Raw genomic sequence first — 26,894 nt, forward strand, 5'->3', positions numbered from 1 at the left:
CAAAAGGACATGGCAGAAATGGGCAGAGGACTAAGTGACCCTCGGTGAGAGCTGTCTCAGGAATGTCCACACCTCCGAGCCTCAGCATGAGCTGGCCCTTGCCGATGGAGTGTCCTGTCTTCCAGAACTCTGCACATATCCTTCAAGCTCAGGGGATGCCTTCTCTATGAAGCCTTCCAAGGTTCCCCTGGGTCACCTGCTGCCTTTGCAGAGTCCCCACAAGAAGTTTCTTGGGTCCCTGGCATTGAGTGCCTGGCAGCACAGCACAGACTGTTCCACAAGGGGTGGCCCAAGCATCCTTGACAGAGGAGGAAACAAGGCACAGAGAGGAACATGGCCGTGCCTGAAGTCACCAGGCTATGACTCACAGAGCTGGGCCTTGAACCCAGAGTCCCGGCTCTAGCGCCTCTGCGGCCCAGCCACCCCCTCCCTAATACGACCTCCAGGCCTGCCTTGCCCCCGCACCTGGGGGGGGGCTGCTTTCCTGCCCTCCAGAACAGTCCAAGTAGAGCCTGTCCAGGCCCAGTCTTCAGGACAGTGACCTGGACACACCCTGCTGGGGGAAAACCCAGGCAGTTGTTTTCTTAACTCCGCCTCTCTTTTCCTTCCCCTCATTTTGTGACTGTGGCCAACTCCAGGAAGAATATGAAGAAGGCAATGGGCGCCAGGCCTCAGGAAGCCCCTCGCAATGCTGCCCCTGGGACCAAAAGCCCCCTTGACGCCTGCACACAGATGGCAGACAGGGCTGTCGCCGAGCCCAGTTCCCCACAGGATCTTGCCCTGTCACTTCCGTGCGGGACTTGTTTCCCCCTGTGGCAGATGACAGTCTCCTGGGCCCTGCTCATCTTGTCACAGGAGAAGGCTATGGTCAGGCGCCTCCTGCCTCCTTCACTTATTAGCCTCTCACAGCAGGACTGCCTGCAGGGACGAGGGCCTGACTGTCATCATCAGAGCCCCCTCTGAGCTCCAGGCAGGTCCACAGGCAGGAAATGTCAGCTTTCTGCAGACTGGCAGTGGGGCTCCAGACCAAGCTTCAGGGTGCCAGGATTCCTCCCGTCCTTAATAGGACCCTGTCAGAGGCATCACAATGCCAGCCTTGAGCATTTCACCCAGACCAGCCAGGTGGGTGAGCTTGAGTGTTCAGCTGACCTTACCTCCCCCCTCACCCCCCCATAGCCAGGAGACTGAAGCACATGCCACAGCAGGGACACCTGTGTTGTCCCCAAACCCCCAGAAGGACTGCCCAAGGAGACAGGGAACAAAGCCGGCGGCTGTGCACGGTGGGGTAAGGCCATGTTGTCCCTGCCACTAGGCAGCACATTCAGGAAACCCTACCCAAGGATGGGATGCAAGCCTCTGTGAACTTGAAGGGAGAAAAATCTTTCTTCTGTTCAAAATGTACTGTCCCCTCTGTGACGAAGGGAGGCAGCAAAGCCCAGCAGTTCAGCCTCGGTACAGATGGTGTTAGCACCCCGCTAGGTCTGCAGTGTTATTAAGTAGCAGTGTGCTAATTACTGATAACATCTTCTAAAATAATGTTTGACAAGTATTCACATTTCTGGCTTCCGCTGTGATCCTATGTGGATTCTCACAGGCATTAAAAATATTTGTCTGAACAAGCCAACATCAAAGGCATCCACACTGGCCAGGCGAGAAACAAACCTCATCCATGAAGTGCCGGGGTTGCCGAGACCACCTCATTCCTTCATCACTCACTCATTCATGCATTTGTTGGTTCAGTCCCCAAATACGTCTTCAAGGAGAACTGATCCTTTGGAGGCCCTGTGCAAAGCACTGCATGAAAGGGATGGAAAGGCCCTGTCCACTCAGGGTTCATTACAGACAGAAGGTGAGACAGACATCTCTCAGAACAAATGAGGATGATCCAGGCAGCAGGGCCACCTGGAGAAGGGAAGTCCCAGAGCCAAAGCTGGGAACTAGACAGAGGAACCAAGACCAGTTGAAGTCTGAGGGAAGGGGGTTCAGCGGGAGGGGCTAGATGATCCCCAAGAGGGAGTGGGTGGGTGGGCACCTATCATCCCTAAAGTCAAACCTCGTGGGAGTCTTTCCTGGCACCCAGGCCAGGAATATCAACCTGAGGAATGTTCTAGAACATAGGGAGCAGCATCACTCTTCCGTGTACTACCTCATTTAGTCCTGGGTGAGGTGCAGGTTCCTGGCCTGATTCCACAGCAAGGAGTCTGAGGCCAAGGGTAGGAAAGAACACCAGCTACAGGGTGATCGGGTTCTCTCCCCCCGGCCATTTCACACTGGCTTCACTATGCACAATTTTTTCACCCCCAGTGGAACTACCCCTCACTCTGTGCCACAGGCATGCCCAACACCATGATACATGCTATTTCAGCTCTCGCTATCATTCCTCTGATAGAAGCAAGAAACTAGCACTCAGATAGGATAAACGCCTTGCCCAGGGTCACTCACCTGGCCCACAGTAGAACTGGAGTAGGAATCCAGGGCTTTACGGACATCCAAGAGTTGACCACACACATCTGGATCTACTACTGTTAGAAGAAACCACAGTGTCTCTCTTCTGGCTCAGGATCACCTCCTACGGGAAGCCTTCCCTGACTGCATGGTTCTACTGGCTTCTCCCTCGTGGTTAAGTGGTGCTGTGGGGAGACAGGGCTGCTGAGAGCCCAGGGAGAATGGCCTAGCATCTGACCTTATGTGACTCTGGTGTGGTGTGTGACCTTGAGCCACTGGCACCCTCTGAGTGTGTGCTCAGGAGGATGTAGCAGGTTTGAGGGCATTTGTCCTGGAACAAGAGTGGTAAGCAGCAGTCTTCCACTCCAAAGCAGGTGGGGCAGGCACAGAACACCCCAGTAAGGGTTTTCTTATGCCTGAAACTATTTTTTCTTTTCCTCACCACAAGCCTTTATATTCCTTTTGACCCTTTTCCCTCTCCCCTCTTCCTCTTAACTAAAAACCTCACTTTATTTATTAATGTCAACTAGTTTTTGTGGTTTTATTTTGTCTAATTGCCTGCTATGTAAATTCCAGTATTTGTCTTTGTCATTCTGAATTGCTTTACTACCATGATTCCCTTAAATTCCTTCCATTTTGCTGTAAATGGCAGCTTTTCATCTCTCCTTTTGGCTACATAATACTCGTAGTAGGAGCATATCAACTTTTTCTTGATCCAGCCCTCTATCACTGGCCCTTAGGCTGTTTCCATGCCCTGCTATTACTGTAAACAGTGCTGCCATAAATATTATAGAGCATATAGTTCTTTAAGATGATCGTTTCTATTCTTTGAATAGAAACCAGGGAGTAAGATTGCTGGGCCATATGGTATTTGCATTTTTAGTTTTAAGATAAATCCAGATCACTTTCTATAATGGCTGCACTTTACATTCCCATCAATAAGGTAATAGGGTTTCTCTTTTTTCATGTCCTCTTTATGGGAGTCTTTTTTTTTTTTAAAAAAAAAAAAAGATTTATTTATTTATGCTTACAGAACTGGGGTACAGGCCAGAGGTGTAGGGGGGTAAAAGGATTTACCAGAGACGGAGTGGGAGCAGATCAGGCAGATCAGCAAAGTACACTGCTGAGGGGAGCAGCGGGAGGGTCAGAAGAGGTCTGCCGCGCCATGTGGGTCAGCTCCCTGACCGGGAATCGAACTCATGCTGCAATGGCTTCAGAGAGCTGCATAATGAGGTGCTTTAGCCCGTTATGCCAGCAGGGAGAGCCTATGGGGGTCTTTTTAATATGTGCCATTCTCTCGAGTGTGAGATGTTCTCTTACTGTGGTTTGAACCTGCATCTCTCTTATTAGAAGTGATGATGAACATTTCCCATGTCTATTGGCCTTCTGGAGAGCCTCTTTGGTGAACTGTCTATTCCAATCTGTTGCCCATTTATTAGTTGCTTTTTTATTGTTGAATTGTTCATGTTTTTTATATACCTTGGATATTATATACTTTGTTGATTGTGTGAATACTTTCTGCCATTCAATAGGATGGCTTTCTAATCTAATCTATTTATATTTTCTTTGGCTGATTGCTTTTTTTTTTCCCCCTTGCCATAGGGGCCTAGGCTCCGAAACCATCTTTATCATTGATGAAACAAATCACGAGTATTTTCTCCTAGATGTTGTTACAGGTCTTACATCGAAATCTTTAATACAATTGGAATTTATTTGTGTGTACAGAATTTGAGAGTGGTCCAGCTTCCTTCTTTTTCATGCAGTTGCCCAGTTTCCCCAGCAACATTTATCAAAGAGACTCTTTTCTCCATTGATAGCTGTGGCTGCTTATCATAAAATAAGTATTGGTATACACATGGATTTATTTCTGGGCTTTACATTCTGATCCAAGCATCTATTTTAAGGCCAATATCACATTGTTCTAATTACTGTTCCTTTATATACGGTCAGGTAATGTGATACCTCCACGTCTCTCGCATCCTCCCGGGATTGCCTTAGCTACGCAAGGTCTTTTATGGTTCCATGTACATTTCAATATTTTTGCTCAATCTCTTTGAAGAGTATTGTTATTTTGATGGGAATTGACTTCAACTTATATATCACTTTAGTTAGCACAGTTATTTTGACTGTATTGATTGTCCTCATGCATGAATTTTGAATGCCTTTCAATCTCCCTCTATCCTGTTTAAACCTTTAATAATGTCTTGTAGTTCTCACTGTATAGGTCCTTTACCTCAGGTTAATTCCAAGGTATTTGATTCCTTTAGAAGTTACTGTGAGTGAAATAATTTTCCTGATTTCTTTTTCTTCCCATTCATTGTTTTGTTTATACAAATACAACAAATTTTGTATGTGGATTTTGTAACCCACTGCTTTGCTCTATTACTTTGTTGAGCCAAATAGCTTTTGGTGACATCTTTAGGGTTTTCTGCATGTAATATCATATCTGTGAAAAGCGATAGTTTCTTTTCCAGCTTGGAGTCCTTTTATTTCCTATTATTGTCTGCTCGAGCCAAAACCACTAATGCTAAATTAAACAGAAGTGGTGACAGCGGGCATTCTTGTCTCATTCCTGATCTTAAAGGGAAAAGCCTGGAATTTTATTTGGTACCTACAATGCATGTCCCCTTGACAACTCTATGAGACACAGCCTGGGTCTTTCCTTGTCCCCAGAGGAAAAATAGAATGGGAGAGAGAATTCAGCACCTGACAGCCACAACTGGTCAGTGCCTAGGGGACTGTTCCTCCTCCAGCAAGGGACCTAGAAGGGTCATGTGTACTTACTAGCCGGGGGGCCTGGGAAGATGACCAGTGGAGGGTGTTGGGGTGGACAGGCCATAGATCCCTCCAACACCAGCCCCGCCCAACAGCTAAGGCAAGCATCTTTATGAGAAACCCTCCCCTCAGTTTCCATATCTGTTAAAATCAGCCAAATGATCTGTCCCCTGGTCTAGCTACTGTGGGATTAATGGAATTAGTCTATGAAAAGTGCCTGAATCCAGATTAGGCACACAACAGGTGCTCGTGCATGGCATGCCCTTGCATGGACAGTCTAGGGAATGCCTGTGTGTTAACTGGGGGTGTCAAGGGGTGTACACACATGGCACTCCTTTGCATTTCCCCCAGAAACAGACCTTGATCCAAGGATTTGGGAGCAGGTGGTTTATTTGGGAAGTGGCCCCAGGGAGTGCGGTAGTGAACCAGCAACTGTTTGTTGATGGGAAAGAAAAGCTCATCACACACACACACACACACACACACACACACACACACACTCCAGCCCCCAGTGCCTAGAACACTGGCCCCTGCTATCCAGCTGAGGGCTTGAAGTGCCCGAGGTGCATGGGCGACTGGAGTTGCAGTGGCCTCCAGTTGCCCACTGAAGGTCGGAGGGTGAGTGGGACGGGCTCACCCCCGTGGGTGCACACGTAGGAGGCTCTGGTGGCCAGAGGAGACACTGGCAAAGAGACGTGATGGTGGCCCCATTCTCCCATCTCACACGCAACAGCACACATGTGCAGTATGCCCCCACTGTGCATGCCCTATAACAGCAAGTCACATATGAAACCCACTGTGAGTGTTCTGCTTACACAGTCACGCGTGTCCTCATGGAGACAAGCCTGTGGCTACATGTGTGCAGGAGCTGATGTCTGCTCTTGCATGTGTGGGGGCGTATGTTCAAGCTTTATAGACACACACCTGTGCGAGACACAACACACACGTGTACATGTGTCCAGGTGACACGGGTATGTGTTCACCATAGTTGCTACCCAGCCCTGGCAGTGGCTATGGGATGGCAAAGATAGTCTAGTCACCTTGGCAACAGGACAAGAGTTGGGTAAGCTGGGGTAGGCTTATTTCAAAAGAAAAAAAAATCCAAATCTCCACATACAAAGAAGTAAGGAAACAAAAAGGGGCTGGGACTGGGAGGGGCAAGCTCCAACGTCAGGCTCGGCTCACAGCTTCCCACCCCCAGCTGGTTGGAAGCCCTGGGTGCGGGCTCCCTTCAGAGGGCCGGGAGCCACCTCGAGGGCACCGAGCTGAGGAAATGAGCCCCACCCAGGCTCCAGCTCCACAGGATGTGAGGAGGATCCGCTCCGTTATTCACCAACTCCCAGAAGAGGGCGCCCCAGACACCAGGCACTTGGCAAGCCAGAGGCCCAGGGGGGACTGGGCCTTGCCTGAGCCGGAGCCACCCTCTCCGGACAATTAACCCACTAATTGCACACGCTGTCCCGTGCCCAGTGCATTAGCCCAGATCACGCGATGATTTATTCAGGAGCTTCTATCTCCTCTTCCCAACAGCCAGATCTTCAGCCCTGTTGCCTGAGCCTGGCAGGGAGGAAGGGCCCGACCTACAGACGCTTCTCTATCCTTGCTTGAAAACACTGCGTGCTATTTATATTTCATCAGACAGAGTGCACGGGGATGAAGGCGCCGGTGATCCACTCCCCGCAGGCACCTGGGAGCTGAAAGCTCCACACGGACGCGTCTGCACAGTAGACTCTGGCTTTCAGGTGCAAGAAGCCTGAGGTGCCTCACACTGTTGCAGAGCCGCCCCGACTGTGGGTCTGCGGTGGGCTCCCCGCTTGCGTCACAGGGTCTTTACGTGACAGGCTCACTGTGTCCTGAGGAGACTCTACAGGGAAGAGTCTGCTGTTATCCCCATCGGACAGATAAGGAAACTGAGCTCTAGAGAGGTGAAGTGACTTACCCAAGGTCACACAGCCTGAGAGAGGCGGAGCTGGGGAATATACTCGCAGGCGACCTCAGCGCCTGCGCCTTTCCTCCACTCCGTGAGTCCCAGTGGGATGCCCCTCCAGGGTACCCCATAATCTCTGGCTTCTCCTGAGACCCCTAGGAAATGAGCTGGCTAGAACCCCAACGCCTACCAGTTAGGGCGGCCCCCTCATCTGCCGGATGAGCACTGGGAGTCCCCTCACCCACCCCAGGACGGGGCAGACATGCAGGACCTGGTGGCCAGCACAGGGCCTGCTTGCAGCAGCATTCGCCAGCAAGGGGTCACTGGGGTCGGCACCATTTGCAGCCTTAATACAGAACTGGGCAGGTTTGCAGCGTGCAGCTCGGGGGCTGGAATCCCAGCTCTGTAACTCCCAGTGTGTACCTCAGGCACCCGGCTACTCCGCCCTCAACCTCAGCCTCCCTGCCTATTGGCAGACAAGTCACTCCTTCCTCACAGTGCTGCGGGGGACAAAGCCAGTCAGGTGTGTCACTCATTCAAATCCAGCCTCAGGAGGCACCTGAGGACCAAGCGGCAATTCAAGCCTGACCTGACTCCAAGGCAAATTTATTCCCGGCTCTCAGGCACCAAGTGACCCCTGCCAGTGCCTAAGAACCAGGAATCCGGAGCAGCCACTGTACAAGGCCCACGGGGACCTGGGAACAGCAGGGCTGCGGCTCAGCTGGTGAGTAGCGGCTGGCTCAAGGTGGGATAGTGCCTGGACCACAATGCAGGGGCAGGGTCTGGCTGGACCCTAGGAACGGACGCCCCCCAACTAGTGCTGCCTCAGCAAAACCAGAACGCACTTCCACTCTCATGGCGCCAGTCCACACTGCTGTCTGAGCAGCAGTGACCCCTTTCAAATTGTTGCTCTGCCTCAGATGTGGGGTGACCTCAGGCAGAGCACTTCAGCTCTCTGGGCCTTAGTTTACCCATCTGTAACACATGGGTAATAAGATGAGATTGTTGTGAGAATTGATGCATTCCCAGGTATCCTCCGTTTTCTGTAGCCCCAGCAGGAGCTAGAAGGGGTTTCTGGAAAGAAAATGGACTGACACTCTCTGAATGTATCCATCCCTGTGCCTCTGCCCAGCCTACTTCTACCCCAGAGGCTCAGTACCTAGGGCTAACCTCTGGCTTGTCCTCATGCCTGCAGGCTAGGCTTGGGGTCTCCCTGACCTTCTGTGGCCCCTGAATTTCTCCGTCTCAGTCCTGACCACAGCATATCCTCACAACCCCAGCCTCAAATTGAGTTAGGCCCGAATCACCTCTGGAGTCACCCCACACAGGACTGGACACAGGGCGTGTTCCGTGTCCACGTACAGGACAGCAACCTACAAGGAGAGACCATGTCACTAGGCATGTGCCATATGCCAGACCCCGAACCCAAGTACTTCACCTGGACTCTCTCCTAAGCTCACAAGAACTCCATAAAATAGAGGCCCTGAGACATGGCCTGCAAACAATGGGGACTTCATATGGCTGCAGCCTGACCGGGGAATGCCCTCTGTTCTACGTAGAGGGGCAGCAGGAGAGGGGAGCCCAGTGACCAGCTGTGCTCCTCAGCAGAGCTCCCTGTCCCCCCACGGGGGAAGCCACACCCACCAGTCACCAGTGCTCACTGTGGTGCCCATCAGCAGAGGAGTAGGGAGGGTACTCGGTCAGACTCACAGGCCTCAGTTGTGTGTTCTAGACCTCAGGGCCCTCATCTGTAAAGAGGAGACCACATGAGAGAAGCCCAGGTACGCAGTGGGTACTCAACCATCAGTGTGAGAGGGAGGGGTGGAGGGGCAGGTGTGGTCCAGGGCCTGGCTGCTCCCTGTCTTAGGCCTACACCTCCTGCTGCCAGGTTAGCTCAGGGCAGGACCTGGGGGTCTTAGAGGAACACTGAAGACCCTGGTGCCAGCAGACTGAGTGATGATTTCTTACTCATCCCTGAGTGAAAGGAAAAGGCACAGGGGCCTAGCACAGGGGCAAGGAACTGTGTTGATTCTGTTCATGTGAGAAGGGAGAGTGGGAACAAGCTACAAGGTCAGCCCTGGGGGCTATCAGCCAGCAACGTGGCCACAGGCTCTTTGAGGCCCTAAAATGGGGCTACTGAGGGCCCCCCATCAGCTAGAGTCAAACCCCTAGCCTGGGACTGAAAGAATCCCTTCAACCTCTCAGCACCTCTGTCCTCACCTGTAAATGGGGATAACAAGAGCACACCTTTCAGAGTGATTGTGTGAAAGCAACATGTCAACAAAACCTGGAAGCCACACAAGCTTTCTGTAAGCTTCCCAAGCCCAGTCAAGCTCCTCCAGCCAGCGGGTGTAGCAGGTGGCCAGAGACTCCGGGGAGTGGGGAGCTGAGGTCAGTGGCACCAGCGACTATGAAAGACACCTGGACTTGCAACCTCAGCTCAAGGCCTGCAAGTAGCCTTGGCTCTTCCATAGCAGGGGTTGGGGTAGAGGGGCCAGTTATTGCCAAAGACCAAAGACAGGGCTTGGGAAGGGGGGACCTGAGCCCACACATACTGCACCTCATGCCATCACTCACCCATTTCCCTGGTGACAGCACTCGCATCGCAGCTGATGAGACTCAGACTCATGCCCTCTGGGGTCCTGCCTGGCCTCAGCACACACAGCCAATGTGCTCAGTCTCCACTGTCCACACCTGCCCTCAGCCCTTCCACCTGTCTCCACAGTCCACATCTGCCTGCACTGCCCCAAAGCTGTACCTGTCACAGGGAACCAAAACCCATTCAGATAAACTCTCCCTATCTAGACCACTGGTCCAGGCCCCACTCTCTCAGTCCATGTTCCTGGGCTTCACCCCTGAAGATGTTGGGTTATGAGAAAGGGGGTAGAGAGAAACCCCCACTCCCTACAGCACCAGCACCCCCCAGGCCTAGGAAGCCAGGTGGCTTGGACCCCCTCCAAGTCCAGCCGAGTACAGCAGCTCCTCAGTGCTGACAGGCTGATTAAGGGGTCGGGGTTCAGCTGGGCCCTTGCCTCCCGCCTCCAGCAGCTGCAGTCTGGGGCGAGGGGGCAGAGGGAGGGGGCTCGTCCCCTGCCTGCCTTTGCACCCCAATGCAGTAGGCAGAGCCCCAGTTCAGCAGGCATGTCCCCATCGGTGACGCCCATGTGAACATATGCAGAGCACCTGCTGTGTGCCAGGCCTGCAGGAAGCCCTGGCTGTACGACTGTCTGAGGCTCGAGTGGCTTCTCATGCCCACCGACACAGGGGAAGGAGGCGGGGGAAACACCGTGACAAGCCCAGGGGGTCTCCTGCAGGAGTCACTGCAGCTCAGGCTGTGCATCTGGCGCTCCAGACAAGTCATCCTGGTCCCCATGACTATGACCTGGGAGGCCAAGGCTGCGATTCTTAACTCGCTGTTCAGAGGAGACAAGACCCAGGCAATAGGGCAACTGGAGGCACACTGCCAGAAAGCACCCTGCTGGGAGGAAGGCGGCAGTGGCTGGCCGAAAGGAAGGAGGGTTATTCTGAGCATTCATGGCAGGTCATCCTCAGCCCTCAGCCTGTGGCAGACCCGTCTTCCCTGGGGGCAGGTCTGGGAGGAGGAGAGTCTGGGAGAAAGTGGGAGCCCACTGACACCCAGGGAGAGACCACAAGGGCAGGTAGGTGGCTGAGCCGGGAGGTGATGATGAAAACTGGCAGTGGGTGAAGGATGGGCTGAGGTCTGCAAGCGAAACAGAGGGCACCCCGATGAACAGAACCCCAGGAGGAGGCTAAGCATTAAAGCATCAAGAAGGTGTGGCAAGCACCCAAACTAAGAGTGAGGTGTGCACAGTGTGGTGTTGGCGGCCGGCAGGACAGAGACCAGAGGTGCCCATGGAGGCTCAGGTCACCTGCACCCTGACACTGTCACTGGCATCACAGGAGTGAAGGTCACCAGGAGAAATTGGGGGAACGGGCACAGAACCTCTTGTGAGGAGTTCTGAGGGCAGAGAAAGGAGGCAGCTGCTGAGATATAGAGTATGTTCCTACCTAGGAAGGGCTCCAACTCTTTCCTTTTTACTGAGGTAATGCTGGCTCACAGTATTGTTGGTATTTTGAAAGTCTAGGATCTCCTCCGCACCCCTCCCCACTGCATGGTATATGCAGTGCGCCCAGCACCAAGCCACCCATCGTCCACCCCCCGCCTTAGTTAGAAGGCATCTCTCAAAGATAATGTGTCCTCAAAAAGGTTAAATGGAGAGCGACCACACAAGCCTGTCATCGCCCCTGGGGTACACCCCAGAGAACAGCACACAAAAAGAACTGTGTACATAAATGTTCTCGGCAGCTCTGTTTAGCAGGCCCGTCAACGGCCAGAGCAGAGACACAGCGTGGCCCGTCCACACAGGACCCCACCAGACACAAAGAGCACCCACTGTGTCGTTCTAGTTAGGCGAAATGTCCAGAACGCCTGCATCCAGACACAGAGAGATGAGTGGTTGTGGGGGAAGGCATCGGTGGTGTGGCGTGGCGCCTCCTCCCGGGGGATGTTTTGGGGAAGATAGTGTTGGTCACAGATCACATATATGCTAAATGCCACTGAATGGCTCACTTTAGAAGGTCCATGGTTATGCTCATGAATTTTACCTCAAAACAAAATTTTTCTTTGAGAAGACATAGGAAAGGGATTTGAACCCAACTGCAGCCCAACAGATCCAAACCCAACACTTGGTAGCCACTCAGGTACCAACACCACCGACCAGAGAGTAAAAAAGAAATGCTTGTTGTTGTAAAAGAGGGAGAAGTAGACAACTGCAGTCCACAGCTGCCTCCTGCCAGCCCCCCTCCTTTCTCACGCAGCTCTGGGCAAGCCAGAGATTCTATTCTCCATGCCATGCCTTGAATCCAGTGGGCACTACCCACCTCTGGGCTCCGGCATGCCCACCACTCCCTCCAGACACCCCCTCCCAGATTCCAGCCGGTCTCTGCTCAGCTGCCCTTTCCTTCTCACATACTCTCTGGTTACCTATTCAGGAACCCATCTCAGGCGCCCAGTGACATGTGAGGACAGAGCTTTGTTTTCTTTTTTACCCAAGACTATTTCTGGAGCAGTTTTAAGTTCACAGCAAACTCAAGGGGATGTCACAGAGATTTCCTATATGCCCCCTGCCGACGTATAAGCACAGCTTCTACCATTACCCACATGGCTCCCTACGACAGTGGCACATTTGTGACAACTGATAAGCCTCCGTGGACATATTATAGTCACCCAAAGCCCATACCCTAGCCTTGGGGCTCAGCTCTTGCTGGTGGACCTTCTGTGGGTGTAAACAAAAGTATAATGATGTGGCTCCATCGCTATAGTATCATACAAAGTATTTTCACTGCCCTAAAAATCCTCTGTGTTCCACTTATTCATCCTCCCCCTGCAATCCCTGGCAACCACTGATCTTTTCACTGTCTCCATAGTTTTGCCGTTTCCAGAATGTCCTATAGTTGGAAGCATACAGTAAGTAACCTATTCAGACTGGATTTTTTCACTTAGCAATATGCATTTAAGATTCCTTCGTGTCCTGGCCCTCCCTGGTGGGGCAGCAGTTTAAAGCACTGCACTGAGAAGCTAAAGCCACTTCCGCATGAGTTCGATTCCCGCCTGCCCCGGAGGAGATCCACATGGCATGGCAGACCTCTCCTGACCCGCCCGCTGCTCCCCTCAGCAGTGTACTTCGTCGATCTGCCTGTTCTGCTCCCCACTCTGTCTCTGGTGAATCCTCTCACCCTCCGCATCTCTGGCCTGTACCCCAGTTCTGTACAAATAAATAAAATATTAAAAAAAAAAAGATTCCTTCGTGTCCTTTTATGATTTGATCATGCACTAATACTCCACTTTCTGGATAGAACACAGTTTATGTGCCCATTCACCTACCGAAGGGTGCTTGCAATTTTGTGCTATTATGAATAAAACTATTGTAAACATCAGTGTATAAATTTTGGTGTGGACATAGGTTTTCAACTCCCTTGGGAAAACAGCATGGATCATACGGTAAGACAGCATGTTTAGATTTGTAAGAAAGCACCAAACCATCTTCCAAGGCAGCTATACCATTTGCAATCCCACCAGCAATGAAGGAGAGCTCCTCATTCTCACCAGCATTTGAGGTTGTCAGTGTTTTGGAGTTTGGTCTTTCTAGTACATGTGTCGTGCTATGTGTTTTGATTTACATTTCCCAAATAACATATGATGTTTAGCATCTTTTCATATGTTTGTTTTCCATCTGTAGATCTTCTTTACTGAGATGTTTGTCAAGGTCTCTGACCCATTTTTTTTTTAAATTGTGGTGATTTGTTTTCTTATCCTTGAGTTTTAAGAGTTCGTTGATATTCTGTGCAATGACCCTTTATCTAATATGTCTTTTGAAAATATATCCCTTCCTTCAGTCCATGGCTTATTATATTAATTCTCTTAATATTGTCTTTCACAAAAAAGAAGTCCAGTTTGTCAATTGCTTCTTTTGTGGATTGTGTCTTTGGTACTGTATCTAAATATTCATCACCATACTCAACATCATCTAAATTTTTCTCTACGTTATCTTCCAGGATTGTTATAGTTTTGTGTTTTACATTTAAGTCGATGATTCATTTGGAGTTAATTTTGTGAAAGGCAGAAACTGCATTGTTGGTTTGTTTTTTGTTATTTTGTTTTTGTTTGTATTTGGATGTCTACTTGTTCCAGCACCATTTGTTGAAAAAACTATCTTTGCTCCATTATATCTCTTACCCTTTGTCAAAGATCAGGTGATTATACTTATGGGGTATGCTTGGACTCTCTATCTTTTCCACTTCTCTATTTATGTGTTCTTTTGACAATACCATGCTGTCTTGATTAAGGCAGCTTTACAGGAGGTCTTGAAGTCACTATCAGTACTCCACCTTTGTTCTTCTCCTTCAATATTGTGTCGACTATTCTTGGTCTTTGTCTCTCTATACAACTTCAGAATCAGTTTGTCAGTGTCTATAAAATACCTTATTGATATTTAATTCCATCACTAGAGTTTGGAAGTTTTCATTTATAGCTCTTGTACCTGTACTGTTAGATTTGTATCTAGTTATTTTATTGGGGTAATGAATCTATGGTACTACGCTTTTAATCACAAATTCCACTTGTTCATTGCTGGTAGATAGGAAAACTATTAAGTTCTGGATATTAACCTTAAAGCATGCAACCTTGATGTAATCATTTCTCATTTGCAGTGATTTTTTTTTTCCCATGCTTCTGGATTTTTTTTTTTTAAGATTTATTTATTTATTCATTCGTACAGAACTGGGGTACAGGCCAGAGATGCGGAGGGTGAGAGGATTCACCAGAGACAGAGTGGGGAGCAAAACAGGCAGATCGACGAAGTACACTGCTGAGGGGAGCAGTGGGCGGGTCAGGAGAGGTCTGCCACACCATGTGGTCACCTCCGGGGCAGGCGGGGATCGAACTCATGCGGAAGTGGCTTCAGATTCTCAGTGCTGTGCTTTAACCCGCTGCGCCACCAGGGAGGGCCTGCTTTTGGATTTTTACATAGATGATCATGCCATGTGCAAAGAAGAACTATTTTATGGTTCTGAAGGGCTCTCTAACATCTCCAACTGAACACTCATTTGGAAGGCACTGTGCCACAGTGGCCTCCAGGGGGGCCGGAGGGCCACAGTGCCCCTCCCTGGGGCATCTTCCCTACTCTGATACCACAGTACCTTCACCCTTTGCAGAGACTTCTACTCAATCTACACATATTTGTTTAGCCTTGGACCCAAAGTTAAATGAATGAGTGAATGAAGTAATCAGTGATCAATTGCTCCATGTCTTCCCAAGCGGCAAAGCTGCTGGCACCACATAATATTCACAGAGAGATTTGTGGAATGGATCCACATCCATGGACATACAGAGCTCAACACTAAGGGGTGGGGACTCCTTGATGAGAGATGTGAGCCCTATCTCTAAGAAGTAGGTGAAGTGGGCTGGATCCCCAATTCTGAAAGCTTTAGCAAGACCTTGGCTTAGATCTTTCCATTACATGAGGTTCCCAGCACACAGCAGGAAAGCAAGCTATGGCTTGCCTTTCTAGCCAAACTCGTGGCAGGAAAAATGAGGTAGGTGGGACCAGTTTCATGTGCTGTGGCTGAGATCACAGAGAATGGAAGGCTGTAGTGTGGGCATCAGCTCTGCCAGGCCTTCCCCTTCTTGGGCCCTCAGCTTCCCAACTGTAAAATGGACAGAACCAATAGCCCTCTGTCATGTACCCAGAACTTGGGTTCTGAATTCTGAATATACCGAGAGCCTGGGCTCCCAGTTCCTGGTACCCAGGGCCAGGGCAGACAATGGAGGGTGTAGTGGTGACATGTACCCAGAACAACCACAGTTCAAACACTGTTGACTTAGCCCCACTTCTCAGAGTAGGAAAGTAAGGCTCAAAAAGATAAAGCTGCTTGCCTTGAGTCACACAGCAGGTGGAGGGGATTGGAGCCCCACTTATTCCAAGTATACCTGGTTCTAACACTGCCACTCCAGGTCAGAGATGTTTCCTCAAAAAGACATCTTCTTGATCATCATCACAGGGTACCTTTGTATCTCCTCAAGGAAGAACCTGAGGCATCTTCAAGGACTCTGTGCCTCTGGAGAGAAACTGAGGCCCATTTATGAGGCTTTCCAATCTGGGTCTAAATGTGGCTTGGCCACCTGCCTCCCTCAGTGGCTTCATCTCTCAAGCCCTGCTCCCCACCCCCCACCCCAGCCAGGACATTTTGAGAATTAAATTAAATAATGTTCTGGAAAGCTCTGGGCCTGGCACTAGAAGACACTGGGGAAAAAGTCATTTTCATTATTATATTTGGGTGCCAAGTCTCAGCGCAACGTCATGCCACTTCTTGAGAAAGAAAGGGACCTGATGACACCACTGGCTGCTGAATTTGCCACCCGGGCAGGAATTTTGCTGAAGCCCCCAAAATATATTGTCCAGCCTGGGAGCCAAGGGAGGGGTTGTCCAATCTGAGGATGCTCAGGTTCCCTGGGTCACATGGCGTAAGGCCATGACAATGCAATGGTTCAGAGAGACACAAGTGGTGGTCCAGAGAAGGGATCAGGGCAAGGAGGCTGGGAGTCGACCCAATCTCTTCCCTCTGGCCACAGGGAGCTTTGAGGGGCATCAGGTGCCCATGGAGAACCCTCAGGCTGCAAGTGCAGACTGGGTTGCCCAGAGATAGAACAGTCTGCTGAGCAATCTCTGAGGCTTGGTTTTGATGCCCGTGAAATGGGGCAGCTGCTCCCTGTTCCTAGGGTTAACCCCAGTGTGAGAGAGCCACATGAGACAGGAGCATTCCACTGACTCCCAGAAATTCAACCTGGAGCAAGGATGAAGGTCAGGAAAATAACCTCCATGCAGGAAACAGCAGCTACCAGAAAAGGAACTACAAAAGGTTTTTTAACATGAAAAGATGTTCCACCTGCCTCTAACACAGACAACGCAAGTGAAGCTGCCGAAGCGGAGGCTCCAGGACTGGCAGGTCTGAGGGTCGGGCCACACTGGAGGCCAGGGCTGGTACAAAGGCATGCTTAGCTCTGCAGGGGGCAGAGCAACATGTAACTCTGCCAAGGGACAGGGGACCAGGGTGCACTGTGGAGGGCACAGCGGTGACAGTTCTCAAAGCCACCAAGGCACAGGACTCAGCCCCGGCCAGGTCATTTTGAGGACTATTTTCATGGGCAGTCCAAGCATGAGAACCGAAGACTCCAGATATCCATAGCAGCATTATGCGCAGCAACAGCCAGGGGCTAGAAGGAGACCTGGAAGTGCACCAGAATGAGGCAGGCTAACGAAACAGAAATTCAACTTCATGTGCAAAATACCAGTTAGATTACAAAACCACTTTGCTGACTGATGTCCTAATAGAAGATGTCATCCATCACGGCCTCCCTCCCAGGTGCGTGTTACCTCTGATTGCCCCCGACAACCCAGTGCAGGGAAGGACTATTAATACCTCCATTTTGTAGATGTGCAAATTGAGACACAGCAGTTGGGTAATTTGCCCAAGGACCCACAGTTCATAGGAAGCAGCAACCAAGTACATAACCTCAATGCCATAAGTCTCCAAGACACACTATTAAAATAGAATGCTTTCCCTAAAAAAGAAAAGGCCAAGATACAAAGCAGCATACCCAGGTTGGCCGTGGGGACTGGGTTGAATGATAGTCCCTCAAAAAAAGACATGTCCACTTGGAATCTGTTAAGTTGACCTTATTTAGATAAAGGGCCTTGATAGCTATCATTAAGATAAAGATCTGGAGATGAGATCACCCTGGGTTAGGAGGAAACGAAATCCAATGACAAGTGTCCTTAGAAGAGAAGAGAAGATGCTGAGAAGGCGATGTGATGATAGAGGCAGCGAAGAGAATGACGTGCCTGTAAGTCAAGGAACACAGGGTTTCTGGCAGCCAGGGGAATGGGGAGAGAGGCAAGGGACAGACTTTCTCCAAGCAGTAAGTACAGATCAATCCTGACGACATTTGATTTCGGACTTCTGACCTCCTGAACTAAAAGACCATAACTCTGGTTTGTTTTTAAGTCACCAGTCTGCAGTCATTTGTTATGGCAACCATGGGAAACTAACATGGCCCAATTTTCTCTCTACTGTTCCTGCATCTGTTTTCTTTTCTGGACCTGGCTGATAATCCTCTAGACTCCTGCCCAGTGTCCCTTCCTACCCTAGTCATAGGTGTGCAGATTCATTCAACCCATTTTCCTTAGTGTTCCCATTTCACAGATGAGGAAACTGAGACCACAGGCTTAGGTCACAGCTCCCAGGGGTGTATCTCCCCATTTACTCCCTGTCCACCTACACAGGTTAAATGGAGAAACCCAGGACCCACCCAGCCACATTGGTGATGAGGCCACCAGGAGGACATCTGGGTCAAGATGGGGCCCAGAGCCTGGTCACCTGGTCCTGGAGCTTCAAGGCCAGGGCATCTGCTGTGGGATCTGGGCCAGGACCCATGGGTGCCTCCAAGACTGTGGCTGGCAAGGCCCACAGAAGAGAGGAAGCAGGCAGAAGGGTCTCCCCTGCTACACAGCCCCTAGCAAGGGGCTAGGCAACTCCATGGAGACTTCAGGAACTTATGGGGCCACCCCCTTCAGTGGTCCTGAAGACTCTAGGGCCTGGGGGCCGTCTGGCTGCCCCAGTCAGGCAGGTGCGGCCGACAGCTTGAGGCCCAGCAGGCCAAGGTGATGGGCATGGCTGAGCCTCCGGCTCGCACAGCAGAGAAGCAAGGAAGCGGGGAGAGGGATCTGCCTGCCCCCGACTGGTCTGCAGAACTGAAGCCGAAGCGGAGGAGGAAACAGATACCCAGACAGGCAGCGTGATGTTCATGCCCATTTCACAAATGGGGAACCTGAGGCTTGGGAAAGAAGAACATCAGGAGAGATTTACCTGTCTCAGACTTCATCTATCAGACCCTTTCAAACAGCCCTCAGTGGGAACCAGCCTTCTCATCCAACCCAAACCAGGAAACAGAAGTGATAGGGCTGGCACCCCAGACAGAGAAGCTTGGATCAGTGCCCCCAAAACAGGTCTGTGCCACCCCGAGGACAGAGAAGTGATGGCGGAGCACCTTCCCTCCATGTTCAGGCAGAGTGGCCTCTTATTTGTCTACCCTGCATGGCCTGGGACCTGGAGAGCCCGGTGGTCCACAAGACCAAGGAGGCAGCACCTGCCCCAGAGTTGGGGTATTTGGCTGCAGTAGGGTGACATCCCCATGGAGGGAGGGTCAGGCTGGAGGACTCTGCTGTCAGGGAAACTGAGATGTGGAGATTCTCAGGCTGCTCCCCAGATCCTCCAAAACAGACTTTCTGGGGATGAACCCAGGAGATTTGGAGTCTTCATATGTATTTTCTGCCCTGGACCTGGCTCTGAGCCCTGGCTCCCACAGGGAGGAAAGAGGGACCCTGGCAAAGATTCAGTACCTCTTTCGACACGAAGGTGCAGCAATCCTACAATTTCGGTTCTCTGTCTCAAGATGCTACAACTTCACAACTCAAGGAATCCATGACCTGAAGGCACAGCAGCTCTGTACCTTCAAAGATGCCACAGCAAGATTCGAGAGCTAGATACTGTGATTCAGCCCTCAGCCCATCAAAGGAGGCAGCAAGATGAAGCCCCTGGATCCTGGGCCCTGGGAAACCAGCAGCACACTAGGCATGGAATAATCCCATAGAGGGACAATGACAGAGAACTGAGAGAGAGAGAGCAAAGCGAAGGAACTACAGATGCCGGTACGTTTATGTAACCACATTCACACCACTGCATAAGCATCGGACAATCCAGGGGTTCTCCAACAGTGAATACTTCAAGAACAAAAAGCTCTGGAGTGGGGTGTGGAGCAGACAGGATTTGAAAAGGAGAAATTCGCTTTCTATCCTTACAATTGTTTGATGCCTTACCACGAGTAACACTCTTAAAATTAAAAGTGATAATCATTCACAAAAGAATATGACAAAGTCCACGCTTGCCTGTAGGCGTCTTCACTTGTTTCCTTTGGCCTCACCGCCCACGCGGGCATCAGTCCCTAGCCCCTGGCACAGGCTAAAGCACATGGTTCATGCTCAAGAGCTAATTTTTAAAAGCATGAATGATGCTAAAATACTGACATCCTCAGAGCCTGCATCACTAATATTGGACAAACTGGGATCTCTAGATCCTCTGAGATGGGGAGGGAAGGGCCGGTAAGAGCAGATGTTTATGGTGCTGGCCCCCAGGATGGCAAATAAGGGGCTTCCCAGGGCCTGAGTGTGGGGCCATGTCCCGGGCCCTCTCCACACTCTGCTTCCGCAAGACCATGGCCCAAGGCTCTGGAAATCCCACTATGGAGCCCTCCAACCCACCCCAGAATCCCAGCATCCTTGGGAGCCATAGACAATCACCTGCCTCTGGCCTCCTTAAAACCCAGCCAGGCTCTCCACACTCTGAACCTTGCCAAACTCTAGTCCTGTGAAGGGACCAGATGGGGGCAGTTCCCCTGGCCCGCCTCAGCCCTCCCAGCACCCAACAGGTCTAAGTGGAAGCCTGCTCTGGTCTTGGCCTGGAACCAGGAGCCCAGAGGCTCAGGGTCGGGGCAGGGGGGTGGTGCGGCTGCTGCCACCCAGAACACCAGCTGTCGGCAACGATTTATTTTTGCTTTAAGTGCTGGAGAATTGCAGGGCTGGAGCCGCCAGCTCAGGGGGCTCGGGCTGCAGCTGGGAGAAGGGGGAGGTAGACAGGGAGTGGGTCACGCAGCCCCTCCCTGACCTCTCTTGCCCTTGGCCTCTCAACCTCCCCGCCACACGCACATGCACACCCAGCTCAGTACCTTTCTACCTCTACCTCTCCCAGTTTCGCATCTCTAAACAAATGCAAGGGAGTGGGGCGGCCCTGTCTCCTACCTTGCACCTAAGGACTGATGCTACCTCTGGCCCCTCTCTGGGTCTTGGGTCTTGAGCTGTCTACACCCAAGTGGAACTACCAGGTCTCACCCTCCCCCCAGGACACACCCTCACAGGGTGGAGGCCTGTCAGAGGTTGCAACAGGAGGAGAATGAGAAAGGATCTGCTCTGTTTTCTGCCCCACAGGTGAGTTCTGCCCCAGGGACACATCGGCTAAGTGGCCTGGCACATAGGAGAGTCCCAACAACCTGTCCACTCATCTACAAGCCCCAACTCAGAGGCAGAAAGATCTGGAGAGAGTAGCAGAGGTTAAGCTCTGTCAATTAGAAAGCATGTAGGTTCTTTTTACAACTGGGAAAAGTTGATAATGGCAATTTTTTTTAATGTAAGCCTGGTGTCATGCTCTAAAAAGGGAGCAGGCAGGGGAGATGAGACACACTGGCACAGACATGAAGCCAAGGGGCCTCTGAAATGCATAACTGGGCAAGAAACAGAGACCCTGAGCCCCCTGCAGCCCCAGCCCTGTGCCTCCAGGCCCATAGCAGGAGAAAGCAGCCAGAGGGCAGCAGTGCTCCTTGCACCTCAGTTTGCTCACATCTGCAATGGGCCAGCTGCTCCTCCCAGGGAGGAGCCGGGAACATCAGAGCTGGCAGCAGGCAAAGTGCCATGGACACACAAGGTCCATAGCTTGCAGCAGGTGGGGTCACAGAGAGAAAGAGCTGAAAGCAGAGGAAAGGAAGGAAAAACACACCAACCCCCTCCACCTCACATAGACAGATGGCGGGGTGCAAGCTCAGAGGAGAGGTCTGGTCCAGCAATGCCCCAGCAAGTTCACAATTCTGGGACAGGGATGTCCCCTCTGAGCCTGGCTCTCCTCATCTGGGATGGGGCAGCAGTCCTAGAGACCATCGTGAAAGTGTGTGTCACACACCTGTGTGATGAACCGCCCATTCACTCAGCCCCCACGTTTACTGAGCACCTACTATAGCCTGGATACTACTGCAGGCTCTGGGGACAGAGCTGTGAGCCAGCACAGCCCAGCACTGAGTGTAAGCGCTCCGGAGCTTAATTTCCAGGGCAGACAGATAGTAAACACAATAAACAAAGAAAACACACTGTGTTCGATGGGGCTCAGTTCCACAGAATGAAGGAGAAGAGGCCTGATGGGACAGGGGAGACGGTACATTTGGGCCAGAGTTGAGGTGGTGAGAGAAGGGGTCCTATGGAGACCTGGGGAAGAGAGACCTAGGCAGAGGGTGGACAAGTGCAAGGGCCCCGAGGTAAGACGGGGAGGAGAGGGACCCAACAAGTCTTAGCTTCTATGTTTTTATTCCCTGGCTGGTCTCCTGAACCTTCAAGGAGTCCCAGACCACAGAAAGGGGTGCAGGGAAGGCGCTTCCCTACATGTAGAAGAGAAGGCTGGACTGGAGTGCAGGTCCCCAAGGCTCTGGTCTCTCAGATGCTCGCATCCTCTCTTCACAGAGCCCTCTCACCACACCCATTTCTGTTCAGAGGCTCACATCTATCCTCTCCTGGATCCTCTCAGGACGCTCTCAGACCCAGAGGAGTTTTCCAACCCACTTCACAGATGATAAACTGAGGTCCAGGAGGAAAAGTGACTCAGTCAGTCACATCACCTGCCCTGCACCTCGATGTCTGCCTTGAAGCCCCTTCCAAAAGGCGAGATCCTCCAGGACAGGGGCCAGATCACCATTTATTCAACAACCATTCACTAAGCAGCTTCTCTATGCCAGACTCTGCACTGGGGCCACAGCTGAGCAGTGGGGTACCAGGGTCCCCACCCCAGAGTCCACCAGGCCAGCACAATGAGGCAAGAACACCCACTGATGCTCTGGGGCCAGGAAAAGCAGAGCAGACACAAGCCCATCTTGTACCAGGCCCTCATTAGTTCCCAGGGATACAGCAATCAGGTATGGCTCTAGCCACAGAGTGCATGGGGATGCCACGTTGGAGCCTGCTTGGCACACTAAGCACCAGGCAGAGTGTCTGTGGAAGGAGAGGAAGAACAGGTCTGTGCCTGGGAGTGCACCAGAGCTCTGGGTTGGAGGGCACAGATCACAGTCCCTTCCTACTACTCCCCAGGCCTCAAATCGCCTGTCTGTACAATGGAGCTATGCCACCCTCTGCACTGAAAGGTCATTAGGAAATTAAATGGCTGAGCTGGCAGAGCACTGGGCCCTTGGCCAGGGCCCAGTGAGGGCTCCAGTCCTGCCCTCAGTCCTAGAGCCTCTGGAAAACCCACTTGCCTCAGCCAGCCTCCCCACCCCCACCCCCCAGGCTCAGCTGAGGCCTCCCTACAGCCCTGCCCTGCCCACCTCCCTGCCTTGCCTACGGCCCAGTTCCAGGCCGGCTCCCTTTCATCTTCAGGCTTCCCTGCTGCCATCTCCCTATCATGCTGCCAATTCCCCTGGCGCAGTTGTCCAGTGGGACTGAACCCACACCCACCACACCTTCCGAGTGGCCCAACCCAGCCTCCACCCCTCCTCTGCCCACAAGCTGACTCCCTCCCAGCCTCTCCTCCGTGCCAGCCTATGGCAGGGCTCCAGTTGCAGGCCCCAGGGGAGGGGCAGGTGTGCCCATGTGTCATTCACAGTATAGCTCTGGCAGGGCCCCAGTAGCAGACACCAACTGCACCTGTCAGAGGGACAGCCCAGCCCTTGACCAGGCCGGGGAGCAATGGGGCTGAAGGTGGGCATCAGGTGGGCTCTGAAGGGGCGCCGGCATCCTCCGGTCTGGGGCCGGGCAAGAGCCACAGAGGGTGACGATGCATTTGCTTCCACCCCAGATATGTGCCAAAGCCTCCAGGTGCCATGCTAGGTGCTGCCAACTGTGGCCTTGGGCACCGGAGGCCCAACCAAGCCAGAGGAAACTGCTCACAGGCGGAACTGGTCCCAGCGCTGCATAACTGCAGGGTGCTGCTATGGCAGTTATTACTATTATCTCTGCTGTTATTATTAATTCACTGTCACGGGGCCACCCAGTGTTACCTTGTCCTGCTTTGGGGGACCTAAAAGAAAGGAAATGATGACCCTGGAATAGGAAGTCTAGAGCCCTCCAGCCTGGAAAAAGCTAGGTGGAGGTGTCTGTTCAACCCCTGACTTGCTGTGTGACTTGGGGCAAGACCCTGTCCTGTTCTGGGCACCTCTCCAGGCATAGCATAGCTCACTGAAGGTGCCTCCACAGGAACTTGCCTGAAATGATCCCTTCCTGAGCAATCTTGAAGTCCTATGGGGGTCTGACATGGCAGTTGGGCATGGGGTGTCCAAGAATGGATCACAAGAGATCTGTCCCCTTCAGGCTAGGGAGGGGGCTAGGGAGGGGCTTAGCCGTGCTCTCAGCTGGAGATGGGAACCAGGAGACCTGTGGTGCATGTCTTCCAGGTGTGCACCAGCAACACTCAGCACGCACAGGGTGCCACAGTGTGCACTCAGTGGAGAAGGGCCTTCCCTGTGGTCCAGCACACAGAAATCCCCCTTCTTGCCCCCAAAGTTTTAAGAAAGCTCCTCTCTCTTTGCACACTGCTCCCTTAAGGGTCTTAGCTCCACCTGATGGGAGCCTTTCCAAGATCCCTTTCTTGAAGTTAGAGATCTCCGGTCCCCAAGTTGAAGGGGAGAGGCCACGAGAAAGCTGAGCGGGGCTTTGCAGAGGAGTCTTTTTGGGGTCCCAGGCCCAGGTGGGATGTTTGGAACAGAGGAAAAAGCACTGTACCGAAAACCAGAAGGCCCAGGGTGGGGATCTCCCTCCCTGATCCTCTCCCACCACGTGGCTAAGGGCCAGGGTAGAGACTTGCTATGAGCAGCTGCACAGAAGCAATTCAGCAGTAGGTGAGGCTGCGGGCGGGGCAGCAGAGGGTGGCCTTCCACCTCAGGGAGGGGGTGAAAGGTAGGCCAGCGGCCAGAGCCTTCTGGGTTCACACCTTCGAGGTGGTGGCTGCCGATTTCAGCAGTGTGTGGGCACCGCGGCACTCCCAGAAGACAGAGCCCAGGAACCAGGTTTGGGATTTAGATTTGTGGGCAGGAGGTCCCAAGACTTGATTCCAGGACTCAGTCCTGGGCAATGAGAGCAAAGAAAGAATAAATGGGTATGACTCCTGAAAATGGAGAGGGAGGTGGCCCCAGAGCCCAGACAAACACTGGCTGTAGGGAAGCAGTAGAACCTCCCAGAATCAAAAACCACCTCCAAAGAAACACTTTCCTGAGACTCCCATTGCAAGCCCAGGTTTTAAAATATTCACATGACATGCGCACACCCTGACATAACAAGCACCAGACACAGCTGGGATCTTAACTGCCAAATGAAGCCCCCCAGGAGCTCCCCACCCACTCACAACTTCCAATGGGTCCCTGGCTCTTCAACCTGCATCTCCCCAAGACATCCAGAGCAGAAATGAGTGTGGGGTACCACCACCCTGAAACCCTGCGGGCTTCTCAACTGAGAAGCTATCCTCTCTGAGATCAAGGCCGACTTCTAAAAGCAAAAAGGTGCGGCTGGAGTTGTCGCTGGCTGGCTCCTAGCGGAGAACCATTTCCAGAATATTTTTACTCCATTAGAGCATAGGAAGTAGGGAAGAGAAACGTCTCCAAGCACATACAAGTCTCGGGCTGGGGGTATCTTGGGGGTCTCCAGCAGTCTGCCACTCCCCCACACCCCTATGCTGATCCCTGGGTCTGGGAGAAGGTCACACTTAGGACTGATGCCAAGCCAGAAAGTGCCTCCCCACACACCCTCCCAAGCCCCCTCCTGCAAGTCGACCAGAGGGGAATGGGTGGGCACCTCAAAGTTTCCCGGAGCGCCCCCAGGACAAAGGTTAGCAAGGAGCAAAGTTCCCTGGTGGCAGTAGCCAGAGACATGGCAGGGGAAGAAAAGCTCGCAGTCAGCATTTCCTCCGATGGATCACCAAGGGAAGAAAAAAAAAAAAAAAAACCCGAGAGGAAGAAAAAACCTCCCGCCCCACCTTCCCGGTTGCAGCACCACCTCGTGCTCGCTCCGGCCTGGGGAGGGGGTATTGGGGAGCTGGAGCGGGCCCCCGGGAGACCGTGCGCTGGGCGGCCGCACACTTACCTCGGTCAGTGCCCCCGGCGCGGCGCACTCCGCGTCCTCCGAGCTCCGGGCGGCCGTTCCTGGCCCCGGCCGCCGCCGCGCTGGCCGCATCGCCGCCGCCGCTTCAGGGCAGCCCCCGGGGGTGCTCCATGCCAAAGGGCGCGTCGGCCCGGGGCTCCGATCTATTGGGTCCAGCCGCGGGTCTAGGGCGCGCGACTGGACGGCAGCCACGGCAGAGGGACGCTCAGTGTGGCCCGCGCGACTAGCGTCCGTCCCTCGGTCTGGCTGTGAGCGCGGCCAGCTGGCCCCCTCCCCCGCCGGCTGCTATCTGATCCCGCTTAGGGCCCCGCACGCTCCCCTACGCCCAGCCGCCCCGCGCCTCCTAGCCCGCTCCGGCCGCGCCAGCCCCTCGCCCCCAGCTACCGTTCCTAGGGAGGCGGTGGCAGCGGCGAGGCCGAGGAAAGGAAGGCGGGGAGAGAGGAATGGAGGGCGAGGAGGCGGCGGGAGGCTGAGGCTCGGCACGCACCCAGCTCGGCGCCCCGCTGCCACCGGAGCCCAGCTCGGCAACTCCTCTAACTCTCCGCGGAGAGCACGCCCGCCCCGCGCCGCACCGCCGTTGCCCCCGCCCACCCGGGTCCTGGCCTGGCCCCGCGCCCCCCCAGCCCCGGGCCACCCCATGCACACACACACCGCCAGCCACTTGCGCACTGGGGCGCGCGCGCGCGCACACGCGTGAACACACACACACAGAGGCATGTCCTCCCAGGGACACAGGTGCATGGCAAGCACACACAGGCAAGAGAATCGTGCACACATGCGTGCGCGCAGTCGGGTGCACAGCTTAGGCATCTGCATCCACACATGCAAAATGCAGGCCCTGACATGCATGAGCGTTGCAGGTGCACAGGTGCATATACTCGTATAAGTGCTTATACCGGGTGGTATTTGCACGTGTGCATATGTGCATACAGATCCTGGCTTGTACATTTCCAAGGAACCCTTTTCCTTTGCACACAAGGTATACACACTCCTATACACACATCATTTCCCCCTCTTTAATAGCATCTCTCCTCCCTGTCTTGTGCTGTTTGGCTTCTCCCATCTCCTGCTTTCTCCTCCCTGCTCCTCCCCTTCCCCCTTTCTCTTTCTCTCCCTTCCTCTCTCTCTCCCTCCTTTTTCTCCCACCCCCCCCCTCCTCTCCACCTGACCCCCAGCTGACCCTCTTTTCCTGCCACCCCCACCTCTGGAGGCTC

At 52.8% G+C, this 26,894-nt stretch overlaps 1 protein-coding gene across 1 annotated transcript in view; it reads right to left on the bottom strand.

The window, feature by feature from the left end:
* KCNJ12 (potassium channel, inwardly rectifying subfamily J, member 12) overlaps positions 1–25,931 on the bottom strand; it is a 41,594-nt gene extending 15,663 nt beyond the window's left edge. The window contains exon 1 of the mRNA XM_012726559.1: positions 25,663–25,931. The gene's annotated coding sequence lies outside the window, so the exon portion shown is untranslated. The remainder of the gene's footprint in view (positions 1–25,662) is intronic.
* Positions 25,932–26,894: the final 963 nt, after the last annotated feature.

This window comes from Condylura cristata, unplaced genomic scaffold (genome assembly GCF_000260355.1).
Source record: "Condylura cristata isolate star-nosed mole 26May11 unplaced genomic scaffold, ConCri1.0 scaffold00017, whole genome shotgun sequence".
In the NCBI taxonomy this organism is placed as follows: domain Eukaryota; kingdom Metazoa; phylum Chordata; class Mammalia; order Eulipotyphla; family Talpidae; genus Condylura; species Condylura cristata.